We start from the raw sequence: 15,253 nt of genomic DNA, 5'->3' as shown, positions 1-15,253 counted from the left end.
AGCACAACATCCCAAGTGGAAGGAGAGGTTTCAAGTATAGCAGGGAGGAAACTCAGATTCAAAAACCCCACAGTTCTCTTCCACTGGGGACTCCATCTGAAACTGTCTGTGGATAGTGTTTAATGTTCTGCAAATCTCCTATTGAACAGGGATTCTTGTTACAATTACAGTACAGTGTTTTCCCCAAGATCCCTCCTTGTCTAGGAGCCAACCGCTCAAACCTTGAACAGATCATTCCCAGACTGAATTTCCAATGCCCTCATTAAGGAGCAGGCATGAGGAGGAAATCATGTTTATCCTGCCCTCGTCCTTGACCCTGGGGCACACCAGATAAGTCATGAGTTTGGGGATTGAGGATTATAGCATGCAGTTGGCCCTCTTCACTTTTTTCTGGCTAGAGTTTTGTCAGAATTAATTCACTTGGATTTGTTATTTTGCTGGAATCTCTATGGAAATTACTAATCCAGAACATTATAAGCATAGTCCCATGAAGTCATAAAACTTAAAAGGAAAAAAAGCAGAAGGGGGGTGCGTCTGGGTGGCTCAGTCAGTTAAGTATCCGACCTCAGCTCAGGTCACGGTCTCGCAGCTTGTGAGTTCAAGCCCCGCATCGGGCTCTGTGCTGACAGCTCAGAGCCTGGACCCTGCTTCAGATTCTGTGTCTCCCTCTCTCTCTGCCCCACCCCCACTTGTGCCGTCTCTCTCTCTCTGTCTCAAAAATAAATAAAAACATTGAAAAAACACTTAGATGTGGACAAATAGGGCCCTGTGGGAAATGGAAAATGGAACACCTGAAAAGGGGAGTTTTTCAGCAAGTTGGGGTGGGGGTAGGGGTGGCAGGGACTAGAACCCAAAGCTGCCATGATCCCAAGGCATGTTCAGTGGAAAGTTTGGGTTTGCAAGGATGCCAAACCTACCAAACACACCCTCCTTGGCGTGGCTTTTCTGTAAATACCACCCTACCCCTTTTTCTGAGGGCACCCATTCAGAGGTGGAAGGAAAAGGTGGCAGCAGCTTTTGTGTGGCTGCGTCTAATGAGGTTCATGTCATTGTTGTATCTCAGTTCTGGGGAGGAAGGTCAGGGGGGTGTGCTGGCTGGGCTTGTCATATAGAAGCAGCATTGGAAACAATTGCAGGCTCCCCAGATCTCCACCCCTGCTGTCCCCACCTCCCCCAGTACACATTTCCCCCCTCCCAGTGGCATTTGGTCCTACCTTTAGCACGTACCACACCCGCTGCTGATAATCTGTGCACAACTCTGTATCCTGTAGGGTTCTGTGACTGCAGGTGACAGAAAGTGACTCTGATTAGCTGGGGAGAGGAATTTTATCGGGAGGTCGATCAGGCACACGTAGAATCAACAACGCTGTTTCAATAGTTTAGGAAACAGACAGGAGGCGAGACTCAGCAATGGGGGAAAGCGTCTATTTATGAGCTTTGTCCTGCCTGGCCCCTGTGACACTGGACCATTGGGGGAGGTGCTGGGGGAAAGGAGCTTCTAGTTTCTCTATTCTGGGGTGCAGGTGCATGGATTTACCATCTTGCTAAACCAAAGCCAGGAGTAAATCAGGGTGCTGAGCGAGGGGTGGAGGAAAACAGGGTTCACTGTACTTTTTCAATCTCTCCCAAGGGTCTGTGAACCATTCCAGGCAAAGGACAGGGTGATATATTTCTCCTCTTTGTATCCCCCAGGGTAGAGTCCCCTGTTTAATGCAAATATCCCCAAACAGGGCAGACCTGAGGGGCCTCAGACAGGAAGCTTGGGTTGGCCTATTGTTGCAGGTTCAATTCTGGGAAGGGAGAGGCTCTCTGAGGGGGGGGGGGGGCCGCGGCGAGAGGTGTCCACAAGCTCCTCCTTCTGGGTGGCTGCTGACTGTGAACACTCCTTCTGCAGGAGCTAAGAAAACTGGGGTCAGGGGCGCCTGGGTGGCGCAGTCGGTTAAGCGTCGGACTTCAGCCAGGTCACGATCTCGCGGTCCGTGAGTTCGAGCCCCGCGTCGGGCTCTGGGCTGATGGCTCAGAGCCTGGAGCCTGTTTCCGATTCTGTGTCTCCCTCTCTCTCTGCCCCTCCCCCGTTCATGCTCTGTCTCTCTCTGTCCCAAAAATAAAATAAACGTTGAAAAAAAAAAGAAAACTGGGGTCAGAGGCCTCCAGGGAACCTGGGAAGAGTCTCTCCCTAGTCCCTGGCGGTTGCCAATCCCTGCTATTCAGACAAATCTCCAGGAGCAAGCGGAAGGCCTGAGCGAGTGTGGCCGAGAACCTGAAGAGAGACAGAGCGCCTGCTTTGCCCCTCCCTATGGATCCCCTGTTATCCTCATGGCAAATGATGGCTTCCTGCGTGCCCTCTCCTCTCCCCTCCCTAGGCTAGGACTCCAGGGCTGCATAGATTCATTTCTGAAGCAATTAGAAAAAACACAGCACCTTATAACTATTGGAGGTTGAGTTACAATTTTAACCCCAGCTGAGACTTACATTTTAATGAGAAAAGCATGAGCTCTGTGATGTTGGGGAAGCCACATCATCCCCCTGGGCTCCCGTTTCCTCTTTTCCAAGGCGGTGGGGGCAGAGGGGTGAGTTCTAAGCGTCTCAGTTCTCAACAGCCCACCATGCTAAATGAGCAGCCCCACTGCTTAGCTAGGACACGTATGAGCCTCATTTATTTGGGGCTGAGCTCAGAATCTAGAGGCACGGTTGGTCTCCTAGGTGACTGCCTTGCAACCCCACGGTAATCTCTTTCCTGTGCCTGTTTTCTCCTGTAAAGGGCTCTGGTAAGAGATTCCAGAGGCGCTGCAGAGCAGGGAGAAGCCAGGATTTTAATATACATGCGGTGACATTTAGGGCCATGTCAGCATCTCCAGGCCGAGCTGGCACAGACTTACAGCTCACAAGATGATGCCTTTGGCTCATACCTTGCTTAAAAAACAAAACAGAAATCCACTAGGAACACAAAATATTCTTTAGCAGAAAAGAAGGGACGCTTGGGACAAGTCAGGTGTCGGGTGGGCTGGAAGGCAGAGAGATTCCTGCTAACACTCGTCTTTCGGGGGTCACAGGGTAGGACCCCTCAAGGTCCTGACGTAAAGGAAAAGGTTTAACTTTGTATAACGTAGCCCTCCCCAAACTTCTTTGAACATGAAATATTTTCTTTTCGTGGACTACTCATAAAATTGCTGGCAACTTTGCATGATCTATCTGCACATACGCTTTTGTACAGGGAACTTCCCATGTGCACTGACCCCTGGGCCTCTCCAGCCTCTCCATATGTTTGGGACATGCAGACAGCTTGTAAAGGAATGACACAGTCAGTAAGGTTGGTGAATACCCTTTGAGCACTAACCGTGGATCAGACATTGTTTGAGTATCAGATAAATTTGTAAAAAATACATGGTTTCTTTCCTCAAGGAGCTGGTAGTCTGGTCGGAAGGGGACACGTGAAGAATGACATCAACTTGCCTTCAGTATTGCTATGCATGGAATTGTGTCCCCTGTTCTGGACTGAATGTTTGTGTCCTTCCCCCTCAAATTCATACACTGAAATCCCACCTGCCAATGTGACGGTATTAGGAGGCGGGGCCTTTGGGAGGTGAGTAGAATTAGATGGGGTCGTGAGGATGGAGTCCTAGTGAATGAGATTAGTGCCGTTGTAAGAGTCCCTGGCTTCTTTCCACTCTCTGCAGGGTGGGGACACAACCCGGAAGAGGGCCCTCCCAGAACTCCCCCCTCGGATGACATCGTGGTCTTGTACTCCCAGCCTCAGGAGCCGTAAGAAGACAAACGTCTGTTGTTTATAAGCTGCCCAGTCTGGGCACTTCGTTACAGCAGCCCCGACTGACAAAGACACCCCAAACTCATATGTTGAAGCCCTGACCCCAATGTGACTGCTTTTGGAGATAGAACCTATAAGCAGGTAACTGAGATGAAATGAAGGCCGGGCCCTATTTTGATAAGAACCGTTGCCTCACAAAAGAAGGAAAAGAGGGATTGCTGTCTCTGCACAGGCCGAGGAAAGGCCAGATGAGGACACAGGGACAAGGCAGGCACCGGCAAATCAGGAAGAAAGATCCCACCAACAAACTGAGCTCTGCTGGAACCTTGATCTTGGCCTTTGCAGCCTCCAGAGTTTTGATAAAGGAAATTTCTGTTGTTTAAGCCACCTAGTCTATGGTATTTTTAAATAGCCCAAACTGCATGTGTGGGCATGAGCAGAGGATCTGAAGTCAAAAGCGGGCTCCAGAAGTGTCAGGAGCCATAGCCAGGGGGAACCATGGCTGTTCGTGCACTGTGCTATCCTTACCTGAGGAGCTTATCATGGGCTCTCTGCGGACTTTGGGAAGCCAAGTCACGAGTCTGCGTCCCAGCCTCCTCATCTGATAGGTACAGTCGGCTTTAATGTTCTGCAATTATTTGGCCCTCGTATTCATTTCCTAGGATTGCCATTAACAAATTACCACAAACTTGGTGACTTAAGACAACAGAAGTTTATTGTCTCATGGTTCCGGAAATCAAGGGGCCACAGGCCATGCTGCCTCTGAGCCTCTGGGTAGAATCCTTTCTCGCGTTTCCTGGCACCTGGTGGTTGCAGGCAGTCCTTGGAGTTCCTTGGCTTATAGCTGCATCACCCCAACCTCTTCACGTGTCTTTGTTCTCTGTGTGTGTATCCATGGGTCTTCAAATCTCCCTGTCCTTAGAAGGACTGCACTCATTGAATTTATGGCCAACCCTAATCCTGATGACCTTACCTAGATTATATCTGCAAAGACCCTATTTCCAAAGACCAAAGGTCCCATTCGCAGTTCTGCCAGTTAGAACCTCAACGTATCTCTTTAGGTGACGCGATTCAACCCACTACAGCCTTACCGTAGGTCGGCACAATCAACCTGGCCAAGGCTTGTTGAATCACCTTGTAGACCGTGTCATAAGCCAAAAAAGATGGATCATAATTGGCTGTGTTCACAAACGACGTGAAAACTGGAAACATGACATTCAGCTCCTGACTGGTCTCCTGTTAACAGGTCTTACACTCTTCTACCTATTCTGTTCTGTGCTCTGAGAACAATGGCAATAAAATACAAATCGAATCATGCCGTGTCCTTGTCCAAAATTCTTTGTGGCTTCACCTTGCCTAAAGCATAAACACTACTCCATTGTGGAACATGCCAGCCCTTCATGATTCGGTCCCTGTCCAGTCCAGCTTGGGTTCCTGTCCAACTCATCAGAGCATTGGGATGTCAAAAGACACAGGTGGAGAGAAGACAATGGTCAACAGTTGGGCCTGCAGAGGATAAATGGGATGGGGGCTGCGGATTGATGGAGGCTGCCCCAGAACGGGACAAAGAAGGATGCAGTGAGGGTTCTGTCAGAAGAATCATGAAAGTGACTAGTTGGTACCTAAGGTGTTATGAGGGATGAAAGGCTCGGCAATGGCGTTAGTGTGGCAGGCGTCCCACCATTGCCAAGTTTAGAATGTGGCTGGATTGGGGTGACAACTCTTGACATAGGACAACGACTTCACCACGGGCATTCGGAGAAGGAGGTGACTTGCCCCTCCCTCCTCCCGATGCTGGAAGGTGAGTGTCAGAGGGAGAGAGGCGTGGAAGCTGTCCTGACCCACCCCTGCCCTGGCCCCAAATCGCAGTACCTATAGATCCAGTCAGTCAGCACTGGGGGGCTGGCAGGAGAGGAGCTTCGAAACAGGAACTGGCACTCGTAAAAGAGCATCAAGTCCAACCACAGGAAACAAATAATGTAATGGCTAAAAGTGACAGAGCGTGGTTGCTCACAGTTACTAAAGAAACAAAACCGTGTCATGTTTACGCCTGGCGAGTTAAGCCTCTTCGACAGTCTTTTTGATGGGGAAACCAAGGCAAAAAGACGTTAAGTAGATCTCGTCTTCAGTTCTGAGGAAAATTAAATTGTGCATGGTTCTGGACATATTACCGAGGGCTCTGCAGATCTTAGCTCTTATTATTTCAAACGGAGAGGAAGACGTGTACAAAAACCCTGGCATCAAAAGGAGGCTCTGCTCAACCTCGTGTTGCCTCCGTTTTGGCAACTGTCAGCGTTGTGATCGTTGCTCTGCGTGTCTGCCTGCTTGACCCTGGGGACTGTGCCAGGCGCACCAGTGATGAATGAGCGAACAAATCATGAACGAGTGAAGTTGATAAAGTGAATAGCCTTCCTATTTCAAACTGTAGGGGTTAAGCGGAGGCTTGGAGGGTAGGTGTAGCTAAAATCGTTAAGATGCTGAATAAAGGTGGTGATAAACCCAGGCTTTGGAGCATTTTCTTTGAGATGTGGGTTGCAATACACTTGGGTTTGTGAGAGAAGGTGGCAAAAATGGTCTGACACCTTTAGTGCAAGTTTGACTGGGGTTGCAGGGTATGGACAGGGGTTGTCTCTGGTTCCCAGGGGGCCCTGGGCAGCCTGGATTCGATGGTGACCAGTGACAACAGAATGCACAGCTCTCCGTTTGCTGTCTGTGTTCCTATGACAAGCAGGTGGGCATTAGATTTGGTCTTTTCAAGAGATGAACGTTACACGGAAGAACGTGTTCCACGTGAGCCAGTTCTGCTGCGACAATAAAAAACAACCAGCGGGGGGCGCCTGGGTGGCGCAGTCGGTTAAGCGTCCGACTTCAGCCGGGTCACCATCTCGCGGTCCGTGAGTTCGAGCCCCGCGTGGGGCTCTGGGCTGATGACTCAGAGCCTGGAGCCTGTTTCCGATTCTGTGTCTCCCTCTCTCTCTGCCCCTCCCCCGTTCATGCTCTGTCTCTCTCTGTCCCGAAAATAAATAAACGTTGAAAAAAAAAATAAAACATCCTTCTTTAAAACAAAACAAAACCAAACAAACAAACAAAAAAAAAACAACCAGCGGGAACCCAGCTTTGTGGGGCAAAATCCTAACTGAAAAGGCATTGCTGGCCCTATTCACTGAAATTCAGCAAAGCTCTGTGCTTACGTCGAGTTTTAGAGGGACGTTCTCTCGATCCCCGAAGAAGCCGTTATTCCCAAGCAGTTACTCTTGGAAGAGAAGCACTGCCGTTCTGCGAGAGCCTGTTTCCCGGGCTTTGCCAAATAAAGGGGGAAGGTGAGCTGTTGTGCGCCTGGCACTTCCGAGTCTGACACACAGTTGCTCGATGACAATGTGGGTACGATGGGATTGAATCTAGGGTCCCAAGGGAGAGAGTAGCTCCCTCGTCCAGGGTGCAGCTTGTGGGAGCTCACGGGGCCAGGTCCTTAAATGGCTAAACAAGGGGTGGTGGATTGAGACCACGACCGTGCCGAGCTGAGGGAGTGCAGCCCATGCCACAGGAGATGTAGTCCACGGGCCTCAAGCTCAGCTTGGTTTCAGAATTGATGTTAACCATCAATTCTGTCTTAAGGTGAAGGCTTCCTCCAGCCATCTCCTCTCTGGCCCTTTGATTTTCAAAGAGCCGAGTGCATTTCTGTAACGCCTCTGCCGTGCCACGTTCGGTGGTCGTTGTTAGGACGCGGTTCCCATGCTTGCTGGGTGTGCTTGCTAGTGTGGGACACAGATACGTAAGCAAAAACAGGGCAATAGAGGATGCGCAGAGAAGTGTGGCTGTTTTCATCGCCATCATCCAGGGTGGCGGTCCTTGGCCACTCAGAATGCTGACAGCTTCACTGCAGCAATGCTCCCTCCATCCCACCTCAACAGATGCTCTGTGGCCACGCTGCTGTGGAGGGCACCATAAAAACCACTGCACGGCAGCCGAAATCGTTTCATGTATCTCATTCGGACCACTGCTTCGTTTACTCTGGTAACCCCAACAACCCTTGACTCCATGAGGACTCAACTCACGGACCCGGCCAATTTTTCAGTGACACCAACATCTTGGTGTTCTCAGAAGCTTTCCTATCCAGCTTGGAGTCTGTGGGGACAGCCCGTTCCCCTTCCTCCCTCTCCCTCTGTGGTACTTCCTGGTGAAACCTCCGCCTTGGTCACTTCTCACTCTCCTCCTCCTCTGTGCCTGCACCAAATAGCTCAGCCTGCCAGGACAGGATTCAAGGCTAACCCAAGGCTTTTGGTCTGAGTACTGGAAGGATGGAGTTGCCATTTTTGGAGATGAGAGAAAGACTCTGGAAGGAATAGGGGAGAAAGTCTGAGTCCAGCTCTGGATCTGTGAGGTTTGACATGGCCACTGAACAGCATGGATTTATGAATTTGCGGTTAAAGGAAGAGAGGTCCAGGCAGGAGATAGAAATTTGGTAAGTCAGCAGCATATGGACAATATTTAAAACATGGAGATTGATTGAAATCATCCAGGGAGAGACTGTAGTTGAGAGAGGAGAAAAGGTCTGGTGACTGAAGCCTGGGACACAAACAGAATTCAGGGAGACGGTGAGGAAGCAGCAAACAAGGCAAAGGAGTAGCTCGTGAGGGAAAGAAAGCCGGGGAGTGTGGTGTTCCGGAAGTCAGGTAAAGAAAGTGTGGAAGAGGGGGCATGATGATAGGGGGTAGGGGGGAGATACTATTGAGATGCTATAGATACTATAGGGTCAGGCCAGGTGAGGGCTGAATAGGGGCTGAGTTAGAGACTTAGGTATCATCTGGAGACAGTTTCTGTGGGATGGTGGGACAGCGGTTATGACTGAGTGCATTCAGGAATAAATGAGAAGGGGGGAGTTGAAGACATCAGGAAGCTTTGAACTACCTTGCTATAAAAGAGAGTAGAGCAATGGGGCAGTAGACAAGGATGTGGGGTAAAGGGAGTTCTTTTATGGGAGAAATTCTATCTGCATGCTAGTGGGAAAGTTCCAGGGAAGAGTTAAAAATGGACGATGCAGGAGGGAGGGAACAGCTGCTAGAAGGAGTGGCCTTGATGGACGAGAAGAGGCGCTCAGGAGGGGCAGTGTGGAGGGCAGCCACAGGAAGGCTCACTGGGCTGGGCGCAGGGAGGGGCAGGAGGTCTGCACCCCATGTGGTGGGGACATGCGCGGAGGGCAAGATGTGACCCTGCTTTCTGGATCGAGTCTCTGTTCTCAGTGGATGGGGAAACCGTGAGTGAGGATAGAAAGAGGTGTTTGAGGAGGTGTGTGGAAGGTTCATCCGTGAGATGAACAGTATGAGTGTCCGGGGAAGTGACCCTGCCCTGGCCTCGGGAAGGTTCTGACAAAGTATCAAGGCCAGAGAAGGAGGGAGGAGGAGTCCTGGAGGAGGGCAAGTGGAGCCTGCAGCCCTGCCCCCCAATCCAGGTCTGGTTGTACGACCAGAGAGCCCTCCGAGGGTGCCGTGCCCTGGGGACACGACCTTCAGGGAGAGCAGGGGGAGGCAGTTTGCTGCCCATGCACGAATGCAGTGGCCACCTGCCCCTCCATCCATCACCCTCTTCCACGTCCACACTCTGTGCGGCTTCCTGAAACCACTGTCCATCAACTCGCCTGCCCTCCCACGGGAAGGGTCTTGTCCATCGCTCTGTTCCTGGCGCCCTGGGCACCGCCTGGTGCAGACTGGCCCAGTGGTTCTCAACCCGTTTATTCTCAGGACTCTTCCACACTCTTAAACATTGCTTTTTATGGGCTATGTCTTGTCAATATTTACCATCTTGAAAATTAAAGTACAACATTTTTAATACTGCCTTTAAAAAATGTATTAGTTCTTTAAAAAAATATAATGAACCCGGGGTACCTGGGTGGCTCCGTCGTTTAAGCATCTGACTCTTGGTTTCGGCTCAGGTCATGATCTGACTCTTGGTTTCGGCTCAGGTCGTGATCTCATGGCTTTGTGAGTTCGAGCCCCACATCGGACTCTGCACTGACAGTGGAGAGCCTGCTTGGGATTCTCTCTCCCTCTCTCTGGCCCTGCCCTGCTAACGCTGTCTCTGTCTCTCTCAAAAATGAATTTAAAAGAAATTTAAAAAAAAAGAACCCATTGCATATTAACATAGAGAAGTTACTATTATGAAAACATGACTTGTATTTTCCCAAACCAAAAGCTAAACTTTAGTGAGGAGGATGTCCTTGTTTCACCATTTTGCAAATCTCTCCCCATCTGACTTAATGAAAAGTGGAGGGGTTCCCATATCTGCTCAGGCCTTCAGTCTGCCATGTGTAGACTCTGAAACCTCCACAGGTTATTCGTGAGAGAATGAATGTGAAGGAGACAAATGAGGTCTTGGTGGTATGCGGAAAATAGTTCTGACAACTTGCGTATCCCTGAAAGGGTCCTGGGGACCTTAGGTCCCACTCTGAACACGACTGCGAATATTTGCTGATTGACTGTCTGACTGACTGAATGAGTGAATGAACGAACAAATGAGTGAATGACTCTGTCAGTGCGACGTGCTGTCAGTTTTCTCCCTGGGCTTCCTGCCACCACCCAGGGCTCCCTTTCTAGTTTGCCTTCTGGATTGTTGCAGAGTCACCTTGCCATTGCACTGTCTGTCGCTTCGGGGTCAAGTGCAGTTCGATAGCATGGCACTTGTGGTCACCAGGGCCGGTCCCTGCCCACTTCTCAGGGCTCTTTTTATTCTCCCCACCCCAGCCTCCTGCCATACATAACCACTTCTCCCTTAATTCATGCTGTTCCCACCGCCCAGAACATCTTTTCCTGCGTCCTCCTCTCTCCCCCACCCCCCCACACTGTCTGGCAAGCAATCCTATTAAAGATCACCTCTCTGAAGCCTTGCCTGACTACTTGCCACTGAAGCCACTGATAGACCAAGAGGCGCTTAACCCAGACCTCACTACACAGAGCACTGAGACCTTCATAGTCATGGCGGATGACCTAAGTGGGTGCACACACCTTACCTGCCGTACGCCTTTCATCCTCACACGGGCTCTGGGAGTCAGCCACTGCAGCTGCCATGTGGCCACACTGGGATGGAAACCACATCCCTTTAGGTGGAGGCTCTGGAGTCAAGCAGCTCTGAACCGAATCCCGAGAAACCTAGTCTGAAATGCCCAGCTGTAACTTGCCTGGGCAAGTAACTTAATATTGCTAAGCCTTAGTACCTTCATCTGTGAAATGGGATGCTAACCGGACCTATCCCAAAGGGTTTGGTAAATCTTAAACACATTAGTACGTGACAATGGTTTAGTACAGACAGCCACTGGCACATAGTAAGTGCTCAGTAAGTACCAGTTCTTTTTATTTATTGTCATGTGTTCCTGCATTTTTCCACGCTCTAAGTGTAGGTAGATATTTATGCCACTGTCCTCTATTTGATGTTGAAGTCATGAAAGCAGGAACTATGTCCTGTAAATCTGTGTCTACCACACAAAACCCACCACCGTTCGTGGCACTTAGTAGATGCTGGATAAATATCCCATGAATGAAGGAATGAATGAGTGGCCATGCTACAGGCTAAATCAAGTCCCTGTTTACTGGACTCTGTCCTGGGTAACTTACGTCTGTCATGTAGGCTGAGCTGCACACTCAAGTCTGCATCTTGGGACGGGCCAGAGGAATGTCCCCAGACGTCCTTGCCTCAGGGAACCTGCAAGGAGGCGTAACTGGAGGGAGAATGTTTGGTGAAGGCAGACGCTGAAACTGTCTTTGAGGCGTGCGCTTAGAGAGCATACACAGGTTCAAATGCCAAAGCAAAGCCACGACACCCACCGCGCGGCTTCCAGGGGCCGACCCTCTGGAAGTTGTGCTCCCAGCTGATGCAACCGCACGTGTGCCCCTCTGTGGTGGACTCCCCTGACAGTGCTCTCCGACCGTGCTCCGTGGGAAGGAAGGCTGGGAGGTGGAGGTCCTGGCTGTCACATGGCTCTCACTTCTGAGCCTCTCCGAACTCCTCTTTTGGGGAATTGCTGGGCTGGGTCTGACCTGGAGGAGGGACAGCAGCGTTCTAGGCCCTCGGCTTGCTCACTGCCTGGCTTTGCATGCACGTTGTTGTCATTGTTGGGGGCAGTGTCACTGAGAGCCCATCTCTGCTCAGCAAGCAAACAGCCTCTAGTGTGGGGTCATGCTTCTCATGCTGGAAGGCTGTAAATTGTAACGGTCAAAGGCATGAGTCTTGGGGGGCAAACAACTAGATACAAGCCCCAGTTTACATCTTTCCACTGCGTGAGATTTCATGTAATCCCCTCAACCTCAGCTTCCTCGTCTGTGAAACGTGGATAAAGACAGTTCCCTCCTAGTGCAGGTGTGAGATTTAAGGGAATTAGGGCAGATAAAGCTCTAGGATGTTCCTCAGTACTTAGTAAATGCTCCAGAAATTCTACCTGTTGTTAGGAGATAAGGCCACAGGATGAACCAGGTATATATATATATATTTTTTTTTTTCCTGGAAAATCAGTTTTTCTCAGAGAGTTAGGGAGAAGTTTTGAATTTTGATTATCTCAACAGAGCAAGCACATGATATAAATATTTTATGAATTTTTAGATAAAATAGAACCTTTGGAGAAAATAAAATTGTGCTTTCAATGTTTGTTTTGCCCTTTCTGACCCTGGCTCCAGAGCCACAGGCCTGGGGCCGGAAGAGCACCCTCTCCTGGTGTGGGGGTACATCAGGTCTACATAGCAGGCCCCCCTCCGGAGAGCTTTAACAAGCATAGTTCCGGACCTGATCTCACTCAGAGGGATTGCACCCAGGAAGGCTGTCCCCTTAGGCTAGGGCAAGGGGTGGGTTTGCCCTCTCTCTTGGGGACCCCTGAAGTGTCACAGATGAGTCAGCAACTGATCTGCCGCCTGAAGCCAGAGCAGAGCTGATCTAACAGAGAAGATAGAGTGGGGCGGGTTTATTCATTTCTCTACTCTGAAGTCCTGCAATACCATGAAATCTTTGTATCCCCAGAACCCTTGCTCTAATCATTTCCTCTGCATTTGAACTCACTTCAGGGCTTTGCTCAGGATGTCTGGAAAGGTGGACGGGACCGTTAAGAATGTGGCAATTACCTCACCCGCCCCTTGGCTTTCAGCTTGCATTGGTGGTAAGGCCTGAATGTATGGTTTTCAGTGGCTCCTTCAGGGTAATTAGATACTGAAAGACAACTAAAACATACAGATGCAGGCTGGGTAGCTGCTCCATTACATGTCTCTGCAGGGCTGTGCTGCGACTCATGGCTTTAATACGTCGGGCACATGACTGCGTGAGGTCTCCACCTCCCTGGGTCATCGGAGGTCTATTTAAGGTCAATTACGACAAGTTCTGAACAAAGGATTAATAGAAATCTGACAAATCTGGTTGGGAAATGTACTTATTTTGTCAGATTTCTTGAGTAGTAGCGTTGCTCCATTCAGGCTGAATGATGGCATGCAACGTGCCTCCTTACTCATCCTGACAGCTAACAAGATAAACCTGTCAGCATGTGATTTGCCAAATACGTTTCCGAGAAGTTCAGATAGAAGTTGCCGGTGGTGCACGCTTTGGAAAAGGGATGCGCGTCGCATTCAAGGTGGTGACTGTAAAACAAATCTGTTTCTGCCTGCTGTGCCCAGACGATTGTCTCCAATGGCCAGGCCAGCCGTGCCCGTGCTCAGGTGGTGAACTCAGCATAAAGCATCGTGGTATCAGAGGACCACTGGCAGAGAGCTGAGAGCCCGGTCAGGGGTGCCCTGCGGGTACAGGCCAAAGGCACAGCCGATTTGCATTATTTGGGCACTTGCTTCGTCTATGGCTCGTGCGCAGCCACAGGTGTGCCAGGAGCTGTGGCACGGCCAAACTGCCTGAAGGGGTAAAAAGTTCCCCGGGAGGACCTCGTGGTCTCAGAAGGAAACTGATGGATGTCTGGGGCTGGCCACACAGCAGACGGGGGGTTCCAATGTGGGATCCCTTGAGTTGCTCACCAGGGATTGGCTGGTCAGGGACCACCGCGTCAATCTCTCTGTTTCCCCCAGGGCCACACCGGCAAGACAGGGCAATTCTGGGTTAATGCGGCCTCTTGTCCTCACTTCCGTTCCTGTTGATGGGTGCCAATGGACAACAGGATGCTTCCAAGTTCAAGGCCCCGGGGATCTGAATTTGGAAGACATGCTTTCACAAGAGGGTCATGCCAGTGCCACAGAAGCCTCATGCTCCCCAACCGTCTGGGTCAAGTTTACTTCTGGAACCAACTTGATCTGACCTGGTCAAGATGGTTGAGCCTCAACCCACTGGCCATGGCTCTGGACTTAGTCTTGGAGCTGAAGGCCTGGTGTTAAGGAGTGATGACCAGAGGTATGTCGTTACGAATGGGCTGGGCCTACTGGTTCACCTTTTCCCCTTTAGGGCTGAATCCTGTCCCCAAGATCGAAGATGGGGCCCGACTCACTAAACTGTTCCATCTCCTCTCTGGGGTGGGAGGTGGTGGCTACTAGGTCTTTTCCTGCACAGGAGAGAAGTGGACCGATGGTCCAGTACCATAGAGTGCCCCTTCTGAGTGTCACCCACCACCTGAATTCATGCCATTTTGTTTTCTTGAGTCAGGGCCAGGGGCAGGTCACCATACCTTTGAACAGCATAATAGCTCTGCATTGAGTCCAGACCAGGGGCTAGGCACACTCTAAGCTACAGACCTATCTCACAACAATCCTATGACAAAGGTTATATTATTCCCATTCATTCAACAAAACCATAAACTCATGTTGTGCTGGATTCTATCCACAGGTAGGGAAGCCTTCAAAGCTCAGAGAGGCTAAGTAATCTGCTGGCTGAAAGATCTAGTAAATGGCCAAGCAAGTAAGAACTCAAGCAGTTGGACTCAGGCACCTGGTGCTGAATGACCCACTGTGTCTGATCACCTTCTATGCTGGGCCATAGGCAGGGCCATGTGGGCAGCCCCAGAGCCCTTTCAATGCTTATAACTCCCAGGCCTGCTGTCCTGCCCCCCTGGATTTAGCCAGAGTTACTCAGAGTTCCGAGGGTGGGGAAGGGGCTGGGGCCCCACACACCTCTTTGGCGTGGGTTATTTTCAGCCTCCTTTCCTAGACCACACTGGCCATACTTGATAGCGACCACAATTAGTTATTTTCAGTTAACACATTTTTTCTTAAAGTAGAATTTAATAAATATTTCTTTTTATGGAGGTAATTTTTATGGCTAATGGTTCTATCTTTTTATTTAAAACTTTTTTTTAACGTTTATTTTTGAGACAGAGGGAGACAGAGCATGAACGGGGGAGGGTCAGAGAGAGGGAGACACAGAATCTGAAACAGGCTCCAGGCTCTGGGCTGTCAGCACAGAGCCTGATGTGGGGCTCGAACTCACAGACCGTGAGATCATGACCTGAGCCGAAGTCAGCCGCTTAACTGACTGAGCCACCCAGGCGCCCCATAATGGTTCTATCTTTACAGTAGTGATATAAAA

The 15,253-nt window shown here is 50.2% G+C and overlaps 1 protein-coding gene across 2 annotated transcripts in view; it reads left to right on the top strand.

The window, feature by feature from the left end:
* Nucleotides 1-5,085, top strand: part of TSPYL5 (TSPY like 5) — a 55,986-nt gene extending 50,901 nt beyond the window's left edge. For both annotated transcript variants that reach the window (XM_043601437.1, XM_043601436.1), the window contains exon 2: nt 3,678-5,085. The gene's annotated coding sequence lies outside the window, so the exon portion shown is untranslated. The remainder of the gene's footprint in view (nt 1-3,677) is intronic.
* Nucleotides 5,086-15,253: the final 10,168 nt, after the last annotated feature.

Source organism: Prionailurus bengalensis, chromosome F2 (genome assembly GCF_016509475.1).
Source record: "Prionailurus bengalensis isolate Pbe53 chromosome F2, Fcat_Pben_1.1_paternal_pri, whole genome shotgun sequence".
NCBI lineage: Eukaryota > Metazoa > Chordata > Mammalia > Carnivora > Felidae > Prionailurus > Prionailurus bengalensis.
Note: the sequence above shows the minus strand (reverse complement) of the source record. Positions and strands in the feature narration are given on the sequence as shown.